The 9939-nt window shown below is 38.3% G+C and overlaps 1 pseudogene; it reads left to right on the top strand.

Moving 5' to 3' along the window:
- Window positions 1-1349: 1349 nt before the first annotated feature.
- Window positions 1350-1419, top strand: LOC129037692 (U7 small nuclear RNA; annotated as a pseudogene).
- The last annotated feature ends 8520 nt before the right edge of the window (window positions 1420-9939 follow it).

Below are 9939 nucleotides of genomic sequence, written 5' to 3'. Positions count from 1 at the left end.
CATCCTGCAGCCTCCCATCATCTCTATTAAACTATTTCCTGTCCTTGAAGGTCTAATTCAAATTGCTTTCCCTATTCCTCTACCCCAAAACACTGTGATCTATCTCCCCACTCTTTTCTGAGGACACTTTTCACCTCTAATTTTAATGGAATTCCAGCTGCATTCTTCTGTTTACCAGACAGCATTTCAAATATTTCTACTACTTTTGCAAAACAGCAAGCTAATAATTGAGTGGGCACTCAGCAAATGTGTTTTAAATGGGTTACCATTTAAACAGTTCATTTTAAGGGCTTCTATAGAGCTGTTCCTTGGAGCAGCAGATTGTGATTTGAAGGAAATCTGCGTTGTTGTTGGTTTTGTTTTATTACATGACATCACAGTGAATGGCCTTTGTCTAACCCACAGGGAGACCAAAAGACAACACCTGTAAAATCTGGCCTCTGGATAAACTCTATCCTGTGTACTTCAATACAGCATGGATACTCTCCCCTCTCCCACCTCACTCCACTCTCTAAACAAAATTCCCAGTGTAGAAATAAAAGCAAGTTATTCTGCTGGTTAAAATGCTAGTTTGCACATCTGCATGTGTGCAACAAAACAAGCTCATCTGGACATGCACAAAAATCAGTTTTGACATTTACTGTGGCTGTACTCTCTCTATATCATTAAAAATTAATAATTTTGTACAATTCAGAATAAACAATGATGTTTTCCTCCAGGTTCAGAGAAAGTATGAAGTAGGAGGAAGAGCACTGAACTTGGAATTCCCAAAAAGATGCTACTGTGGAACTTGGCGAAATCTCCTAAATCTTTTCCTCATCTTCAAGGAGGTGATAATGTCACTTACCCAATATAGCTCATTTGGCTAACAGGACAATTAAATATGCCAGAGGCTATTTGAGTTTAAGAAGTGTAAAGCTCTGTTCCCAGGCCATGTGCTATCATTATTACTGAGACTAACCAGCAGAAACTGACACATTTCCCTTCTCGTGAGCTTGAATCCTTTGACGCTGTTATCTACTTAAGAATTAGCTCTGTGAGGCATGCCCAGAAAGTTCATTGAGAAAAATCACTGGTTTTAGACAGCTAAGACTAATCCGCAAGTGAAATTTATCATCTTCCTTCAGCATCTTTCAACAACATCCAAAAGTCTATCTTTTAAAAGATAACCACTGCCTTAAATAAATATAATTGTATTTGTATTGGTTACATTATCTGGTGGCACTGTTTTCAGTGTAACAAATCATCAAAATGCATCCTCCACATATTTCCAGGGTCCAATTAAGTTGAAAGATTATCCAGTAGCTCTTGTTTTCCTCACTACTTAATAGTTATCAAGAATTCCTCCTCAGCGTTACTGCTCTTTTTGAATTTGTCTAGCAAGTTTTCGGGGTTTTACAAAAAGAAGAAGAAACCCACCCCGAACACAAACACACACACACACACACATACACACACACACACAAAAGAACCCCTCTTCAATCAACACGTGTCTGACATAGGTGGAGTCTTTCTTTCAGTGCCTGTTAAATGTTTAGCTTTTGGAGATAGAATCATCCCCCATTATTCTATTATATTCCTCCATCATTCGTTTAGACAGTGAAATACTATGCTACCTTTTAAAATGAGATTGAGGATGATGTTTACTAAGGTGGAGATTGATTGTATGGTTAAATGTTAAATTTTTAAAACAGCATGTTATGAAGCAGTAGTGTGGTGTGATCTCATTCTCATAACAGGAAATGTGAGCTTGTGGTGTCACGTTGCTAAAAGTCTGGATGCAAGCAAACCTGGGTAATGATTAAGTGCATAGATATTAGTGTCAGTTTGACAGGGATTCAAATCCATTCTCTTCCCGGCTAGATGACCTTGGACAGATTGTTTAATCTTTCTCAGTCTCACTTTCTTCTTTAAAGAAAGTAATACTGGAATTGACTTCCTGAGGTTGCTAGGAGTATTAAATGGATAAAGTATATTAAGCATTTCACATAGTTCCTGCCCCACAGTAAGTGATCTGTAAACCATAGCCATTATTATTATGACCTGTGAGATGATACAAAATGTCAATAGTTATTACTTCTGGGTATGGGCTTAAGAATGATTTTTTCTGTGCTTCTTTGGGCTCCATTTCCACCTTCGTCAACCACTCTAATGTGTTAACATGTGCTTTTTTGTATATGTATATTGCAAAATAATTATTGTTTTATACAATATTTTGTAATTATGTGAAACTATCATACACCTCATTGATCTTACTTTTTTCATTAAGCACTACATTTTGAAGATCCACAATTCACAATATGTTGCTGTGTGTACCTCTAATTCATTCTTTCTAAATGTTGCTTAGTACTCCAGAATGTGTGTCCTCAACATTTTATCCATCTGCTCTCTCAGCTATTGGACTCATAGGTTGCTTCCAAGTCTCTAAAGCTACAAGTAACATGTAATTAATATCCTCATGCACATCCCCTGAAGGATCCATACAATATTTTCTTTGAAATACATACCCAGAGGTATAATTGCTGGGTTATAGAGTATGCATTTTCTTAATTGGCTAAGTAGTGACAGATGCTTTCCAAAAAGGCTGCAGTAATGACGCAGTGACTCCATCAGCAATGATAAAATTCCTGTATGTGGGAACATCTCCACTAACACTTGGCCTTATCCATCTTTCTGACTTCTGCCAGTCTAATAAGTAAAACATGAGACAACTTGTTGTTTTAATTCACATTTCTCAGATAACTCAGGATTTGGGCATCATTTCTTTCATATGTTTAGTAGTAATTTGAGCTTCCTCTCCTGTAAATTGCCTGTTGGTATCCTTTGCCTATCTTTCTACTGAGGTTGCTGCCTTTCTCTTGTTGATTTGCAGCAGTTACTTGTGTTATTCATTTGGCCCTTGTGGGTTTTAGACATTTCTAATACTTTTCCCATGTTGACATCTGTGTAATAAATTTGCTCATGGTGTCTTCTTCAAACAGAAAGCCATAATGCTGATGCTCAAAGTCATCAACACTTTTCCTTATGAGTATGCCATTTGAACTTTTGTTTAAAAAGGTTTTCCCTGCCCTAAGCTCAGTCACTAACATATTCTCCTACATTATACTCCATTAACTGTATGGTTGTAGCTTTTCCTTTTAGATCTTTAATTCAAGTTGGGGCCACATTCGTATGTTATGTGAGGTAAGGATCTAGTTTACTCTGTGTATAGTCAGCCAATTTTCCCAGTGTAAGCTGCTAGATACTGACTTATGATACTCTCTTTATCATACTTAAGTTTCCACCTATATATATGTGTTTGTGTCCGAGCTCTGTGTCCTATTTTATTGGTCTGTTTATCTAGGGTATTTGGTATTTTGTGTGTTTTGTTTTGTTTGCACCAATGTAGCACTGTTTTTGTTACTGTGACTTTGTCATATGTTTTCATATCTAGTAGGACAAGCCCATTCTCTACTTATGTTTTTTGAGCTTGACTTAGCTGTTTATAAACTTTTATTCCGCCACATAAATTTTAGAGTAAGTTTTATCATGTTGCTCAAAAATATATAAGTAGAATTTTTGATGGGACTGTATCAAATTTACAGATTAAATGGAGAATTTATGTTTTCTAGTATAATATTGCCTCATCCAAAAGCTCAGGAATTTTCTTCACTTATTCAGATCATCTTTTCTGTAGATAGCTTTTATATTATTTTATTAATATAATTAGCTCCTATGTAGTTAATAGACTTCTTAGTTGTGGGAATGATATATTATTATTTATTATGTTTTCTGATTTGCTATTGCTAGCCCTAAAAAAATAGAAAGGATTGATGTATCCAACAATTTTATTCAGTTCTCTTATTGGTTCTAACACTTTGTTTTTGAAATCTGTTGGATTTTTCTGGATAAATGATCATATCATATGCAAATGAAGAAAGTTTTCTCTCTTACCTTCTGCATTAGTCAGCTCTCACTAAGTTATGCTGTGATAACAAATAGCTCCCAAAACTGAGTGACTTACAACCACAAACATCTGTTTCTCACTTATGTAACGTGTTGAATATATATTGGCTGCAGCTCCCTCTGTATATTTTCTTATTCTGGGATCTGAACAGAAGAAGCAGCCCTGATCAGGAACACAGTATTTTCATAGCAAAGGAAAAATGCAAAGAAACCAGCAGATCTACACAATGACTTTTAAAGCTTCTGCTCACAACTAGCACACTGTCAAATTCATTCATATTCATTGGCCTAAACAAATCCCTGGTTAAGTAAAATGACATAGGGTAAAAAGTGTTCTCTTCTCAGAGGAAGGCTCTAGAAATCACATGGCAATGGGCAAACAAGTGCAAAACTCTTGCAGGGAAGGTGGTAGTGGATAATGGGAAATAACAATATAATCTACTACTCTTTCTAACCCTCATTCTTATTTCTTTGTCTTTCCTTTGGCTTTAGCCAAGACCTCTAATGGTAATAGTAAGCATCCTTGTCTTAACTTTAGCATAGAGAAAATGAGTCTAAAGTTTCTCCATTAAGTATAAGAGTTACTATAAATTGTTAGTAGAAATCATTTTTACCAAGTTAAGGAAATTCCCTACTATTCCTAATTCCCTAAGAGTTTTTATCATAAATTTGTGTAGAACCATATCAAATTTACATTTTGGGGGTTGACTGATACAATTATATACTTTTATTCTCCATTAGTCTGTTAATACTCTAACATACATAAATGGATTTTCTCTATTGAAACATCCTTGCATGTCTAAAATAAACCCTAATAGGTCAAGTGTTCGAAACCAGCCTGGCTAACATGGCAATACCCCGTGTCTACTAAAAATACAAAAATTACTCAGGCATGGTGGTGCATGCCTGTAATCCCAACCACTCAGAAGGCTCAGGCAGGAGAATCATTTGAACCCAGGAGATGGAGGTTGCAGTGAGCTGAGATCACATGCCACTGCAATCTAGCTTTGGCAACAGAGTGAGAATCCATCTCAAAATAAAATACAAAATACAAAATAAGCCCTATTTGATCTTAAGGTATTTCTTTAAATCTACAATTAGTTTAGCTAATATATTATGTATAATTTTTTAATGTATATCATTACACATTAAAAAGTGAGCTATTACTTTCTTCATTGTATTGTCCTCATCTAATTTTGGAATGAGGCCATGCTTATTACACATAAAATGATGTGTATAGATTTTGCCCTTTTTCTGTTTTGCAAAAACAACTTGTATACAAGACAGGAATTAATATTCCTTGAAAATTTAGTAGAACTTTCTAATAAAACTACCTGGGCCTAGAGTTCTTTGAGTAAGGAGGATCTTTGTTTATCATTTCAAATTATTTAATATTCATTGATATATTCAAATTATGTATTTCTGCCAAGCATGGTGGCTGACGCCTGTAATCCTAGCACTTTGGGAGGCCGAGGCAAGTGGATCACCTGAGGTGAGGAGTTCGTGACCAGCCTGGCCAACATGGCGAGACTCCATCTCTACTAAAATACAAAAATTAACCAGGCGTCATGGCTCATGCCTGTAGTCCCAGCTACTCAGGAGGCTGAGGCATAAGAATCACTCGAACCCAGGAGGCAGAGGCTGCAGTGAGCCAAGATCACACCACTGCACTCTCCAGCCTGGATGACAGAGTGAGACTCCATCTCAAAAAAAAAAATATGTATATATATATTTCTTATTTATACCAGTTTATTATACCTTATTTATACCAGTTTTGGCATTTCATCTTTTTTCTAGGAATTTATCCACTTTAAGTAGATCTTCAAACTTAATGTCCTATAGCTGCTTAAAGCCTTTGAAGTCGAGCCTTTCAAGGAAGTAATCATATCATGTACATGGCCCTGAAGCTCCCTGTACACTTTCAATACTTTACAAATAATAATAATAATTAACGGGCACTATCCGATGAATAGAAATCTACCAAAAATATTAGAAATTATCTCCAAGAGTAGTATTAAGGGTAATTTTTATGTTCTAACATCTTGTACATTCTTTTTTGTGTAGTCTGAAGGTTTTACACAGACAAAATGTTGCTTTTTTATCATCAGGAGTAACTTAAACTATTTCTCTTTTGTACTGAAATTAATCTATAAAACTTACCTAAGTTCAGAATTACTGCCACATTCCCATGCCCCACTGAAATATGGTATATGATAAATCCACAGGCAGACCTGCTTTCTTGGGTACTGAATTCATCTATAAACAAGTAGAACGCTTCAAGGGAGAAATCGTAACCTGTACATGGCCCTGAAGCTCCCTGTGTACTTCTAATATTTTGTAAAGAATAATAATTAACAGATACTGTCTGACCATTTTGGATTTATACCAATTTATTTTATATAAAAGGACGTTTTAACATAGCCACCTATGGGTACAAGTTTAAAATTTTGCAACTGAACTCTTGGAACACGAGTCGTTTGTTCTGCCTGTCTTTTTCCTGCCTTTACCCTCCACTCAAGTATGGGTTTTATTAAGCAGTGTATATTTCACCTAAGGCCTCGAAAATGTACTTTTGGAGAAAAAGGCTCTTCTTGGTAGTCTGTGGTGAGTACGACCTTATTTCTGTTTGGTTTTTAGTGTGTGTTATGTGTGGGCCCTGAGGATTCAATGAAGCTGTTTTCTTTGAAAAGCTGTCAGACAACACAAATTAAATCCAGTAATGGTATAGACACAGCCAAACAAGTTCAACTAGTTCACATACACTTGAAAGCAAATGAAAGAGAGTATGTATAGGGAGAGATTTTTACCGTCTGCCTCTTCTACTAAACGTCTTCAGTTCTCCAGGGAAATGTCTAATAAGTAGATCAGGTTGTTGTGAGATTCAAATTAGTTAACGCATTAGTTAGACGCACTTAGCACAGTCCCTGGCATACAATAGATAATAAATGGAAGCCATTATTATTTGTACACATATGGAGGTGGTTTTACATATACTGCTCTGCACTTTGTTTTCCTAGTAGCACAGACATTCCTCTGAGTGTAAGGACTGAGCTCTAACTCCCTCTGTAACAGTTAGGTAATTCTACAATAGCACAGATACACCCCCATTTAGTCAACCATTCCCCTATTCATGAGCATTCTGGTTGATTCCAGGTTTTGGCTTTACAAATGCTACAGCAACCTCTTTGTCCCCCTCAGAACTTCAAGGCAGCCAGTTCTGCCCTTCCCCATTTGCTCAGAAACTGCCACTCTCCCAAGACGCTTCCTTAGATAGGGGTACCCCTGCAGGCCACCTCCACATTCCTGCCCTCTTCCTCCATCCTTCCCCAAGCAGGCTGGCCAAGCCGGAGCAGAAGCCATTCTAAGCCCCTGGGAGGACTGGCTAGGAGCTGAGATATGGAAGCTAAAGCCCATGATAACAGTCATCCTGAAGGCATGCTGCAGTCATGACTCCTGGTGTAGGAATGAAGGCAAGGCTGGTGGAACCAAGCCAGGAAGCCATTTTGACTGTGATGAGAAGACAAGAAACTCCCAGGCAGCTTGAGGATGTACCACGGCTGTTGTAATCCATCATTTCGAGATCAATTCTGGCAGGGGCACCAGGGAGTCACAGATCTGGCCTGTTTTAGGAATTCACCTCTATAATGATGCCTTGTATTGGCAGAGTGACGTCTATGTCTCAGAAGATTTTCTTAGCTCTGTTATATCATTATGGGTTTTTCTGTTAAGTGACACCATGGCACCCAGCAACTGAGCTGTGATTTGGCTGTGCTGGTTAAGTTAACTGAAATACTAGATCCAGCCACCTTTTAGCTGGGTGTTTTATGTTGTAAAGGCAGAGTAAAATGCTCCCCTAAAGTTCACATGAGCTTGTCCAGTCCCTATTGGATATTAGAACCAGCTGTTATTGAACCTGTATGTGCCTGATGCTGTTCAAATGTTATCTGACAATCTTCCCTGAAGCCCAGGAATTGGTATCCCTACTTCGTTCATTTGTTTTTTATTTATTTCTATTTTTTAGAGATGGGGTCTCACTCTGTCACCCAGGCTGGGCACAGTAGTGTAATCATAACTCACTGCAACCTCAAATTCCTAGACTCAAGCAATTCTCCTGCCTTGGTCTTCCAGGTAGCAGGGACTATGCTGAGCTAACTTTTTAATTGTTTGTAGAAACAGGGTCTGATTATGTTGCCCAGGCTACTCTCAAACTCGTGGCATCAAGTAGTCTTCCCACTCTGACCTCCCAAAGTGCTAGGATTATAGGCATGAGCCACCACGCCTGGCCCATTATACCATTTTGTAGATAAAGCCATTGATGCTCAAGAAAGTAAAGCCTGAGGTCATTTACCTGATGAGGAGCGAAGCTGGGATTCAAACCCAAGTTTGTGAAAGCAAAACCTATGTCTTTTCCCCTCTCACCACCATTCCACAACTAAACCACCAAAGCCCAACTTTTTTGAAGAACTCTTTCTGAAACTTTTAAGGAAAAAGCCACTTTCCCAAAGTTAACTAGGAGATGCATCTGTATATGGATCCTATTTCACAGTTCTTTCAACTAGAAGCCAAATTATTTCTTATGCACCTATCCCAGCTGTTGGGTGTAAACATGATCATGTTGATGATGTGATGATGATGATGATGGTGATGGTGATGATAACAGCTTTAATTTACTGAGCACTCACTCCATGCCCAGCACTTTGCTTAGCACTTAACATTCTTGCACTTACTCTTGATTCTTACAAGAATCCCAGTGCCCAAACAAATGTGCACAACTAGGACACAGCACACCTGAGACTTGGCCTCGGGCTCCTGACTTTAAAGCCTGTGCTCCCAACCATGTCACAGCACTGCCGCAGCAGTGGAATCTTGAACGTGTAGTTTCATCTAGCATAGGCTACCGTAAGAGAAAGGGGACATTGGAAATACTCCACATGCCTTTCCTGCACTGACAGCCATTCTTAGATTTAAGCATTTTATTCAGCAAGGCTCAGATGTATTTAGACACTTTAAGTTAATCATTACCTGTCACCATTTATGTGTACTGTTCCTCATCAGCAAGCACATGTAGACGTAGCTGCCCTCTGCTTTACGTCACATTTTTTATTAGGCAGCCATAATATTAATAGAAGAGCTCTCCTGCCAGAAGAAGAACATTTTTGTGGTGTTGAAGATAATATAGGTGCTCAACCTAAATTAACTGGATAATTGCTTCAGTGTTTTCAGTAATTTATCATCATGGGCTCCCAAGCAGCTCAGACAGACGTCAGTTATGGCCAAGATGACACTGTCCTCCAATAAATCAAGAAAGAGGATAACAGAATTCTGCAAAACGCCCACAAACTCCCCAAACCTGAATTTTTTATCTTCATCCATCTTTACCATGAATTGCCTCCAGTCATCTCTGGCTGGAGCAGAGATGTCGCCTGGTTATCCAACTCCTCACCTCACTATCAAAGGTCATGATTGCAGGGATGTGTGTGGCTGTGTGCCAGTCCCTGTGAGAGCCAACTTGGTGGTGGCAGCACATACCAATGGCATGGTACTTCAGCTTGAGCTGACAGTAGGCTTTATATAAGTGGAATTATAGGCTCTTACTAGCAAAGCTACTCATAATCTCCACTCTTTTCTTGCTACAGTAAGTGTGAGAACCCAGTACAGAGTCCAGTAAGCATCACTTTTAGTTGGTGTGTATTAGGCAGGGTCCTCCAGAGAAACAGAAGCAATAAAATATAAATATATGTAAGATTTATTATAAGGAAATGGCTTATTGAATTATGGAGGCTGAGAAGTCCCACAATCTGCCATCTCAAACCAGAGACTCAGAAACACCTGTGATGACCTTCCAGTCCAAGTCCAAAGGCCTGAGAACCAGGAACACTGATCATACAAGGATAATGTGAGTCCCTGTCTGAGGGCAGAATACCAGTGTCCCAGCACAAAAAGTCAGGCAAAGAGTGAATTCTCCCTTCTTCCACCTTTTTGTTCTATTCAGGT

Source organism: Pongo pygmaeus, chromosome 4 (assembly GCF_028885625.2).
Source record: "Pongo pygmaeus isolate AG05252 chromosome 4, NHGRI_mPonPyg2-v2.0_pri, whole genome shotgun sequence".
NCBI classification, from domain to species: domain Eukaryota; kingdom Metazoa; phylum Chordata; class Mammalia; order Primates; family Hominidae; genus Pongo; species Pongo pygmaeus.
The sequence above is the reverse complement of the archived record's forward strand: the minus strand, read 5'-3'. Positions and strand labels throughout refer to the sequence as shown.